Source organism: Nicotiana tabacum, chromosome 6 (genome assembly GCF_000715075.1).
Source record: "Nicotiana tabacum cultivar K326 chromosome 6, ASM71507v2, whole genome shotgun sequence".
NCBI classification, from domain to species: Eukaryota; Viridiplantae; Streptophyta; class Magnoliopsida; order Solanales; family Solanaceae; genus Nicotiana; species Nicotiana tabacum.
The window spans coordinates 43,823,538-43,824,996 of NC_134085.1; positions in this window are offsets into that span (position 1 = coordinate 43,823,538).

The following is a 1,459-nucleotide window of genomic DNA, read 5'->3' on the forward strand; positions in this document are numbered from 1 at the left end:
TGGAATGCAGTTGTACAAGGTAAAGTGGAAGCGAAGAAGGTGGCTTACCTACGGTTAGTGGGGAGTACTGGAGAGGAGGAGAAGAGAGCGAACATTGCGAGATATAAGGTAGCTAGGAAGGAGGAAAAGATGGCAGTGACGGAGGCAAAGACGGCAGCTTTTGCTGGTTTGTATGAGGAACTAGGGAACAAAGGTGGGGAGAAGAAGTTACTCCGACTCGCTAAGGTGAGAGAGAGGACGGCTCGGAATTTGGACCAAGTGAGGTGCATAAAAGATGAGGACGTCAAAGTTTTGTTGGGGGATGACCAGATAAAGAGGAGATGGTAGACCTACTTTCATAAACTTCTAAATGAGGAAGGGGATCAGGATATTGCACTAGATGAATTGAGGAACGCCGAAAGCCCCCATGTACTAAGTGATTGTCGGGACATTGAGGTCGATGAGGTCATGGAGGCAATGCGTAAGATGAGAAGGGGCAGAGCTATCGGACCAGATGAAATTCTGGTTGAGCTTTGGAGGTGTGTGGGTAGAGCAGGCTTGGAATGGCTTACTAAGTTGCTTAATGTTATATCCAAGACTAATAGGATGCCCGAAGAGTGGAGGTGGAGTACAATGGTCCCGTTGTATAAGAACAAAGGCGATATCCAGATCTGTAACAACTATAGGGGTATTAAATTACTAAGTCATACCATGAAAGTCTGGGAGAGAGTAGTAGAAATGAGAGTGCCAAGGACGGTGTCTATTTCAGACAACCAGTTCGGGTTTATGTCGGGGCGATCTACCACAGAAGCTATCCACCTTATTAGGAGGATGGTAGAACAATACAGGGGTAAGAAGAAGGATCTCCAGATGGTGTTTATCGATCTAGAGAAAGCGTACGACAGGGTTCCTAGGGAGGTCTTATGGAGATGCTTAGAGGCTAAAGGGGTCCCGGTTGCCTACATTAGGGCGATTAAGGACATGTATGATGGAGCTAAGACTCGGGTTAGGACAGCAGGAGGCGATTCAGATTATTTTCCAGTTAGTACGGGGTTGCACCAAGGGTCTGCATTCAGCCCTTTCCTATTTGCCCTGGTGATGGATGCTATAACACATCATATTCAGGGGGAGGTGCCATGGTGCATGCTATTTGCTGATGACATAGTCCTAATCGACGAGACACGACGCGGCGTCAGCGAGAGGTTAGAGGTTTGGAGATATACCCTTGAGTCCAAAGGTTTCAGGTTGAGCAGGACGAAGACGGAATACCTTGAGTGCAAATTTGGGGTAGAGACGACGGAAGCGGGAGTGGAAGTGAGGCTTGCTTCTCAAGTCATCCCTAAGAGGGGTAGTTTCAAGTACCTGGGGTCGTTTATTCAGGGGTCCGGGGAGATCGAAGAGGATGTCACACACCGTATAGGGGTGGGGTGGATGAAATGGAGGTTAGCGACGGGAGTCCTGTGTGACAAGAAAGTGCCAC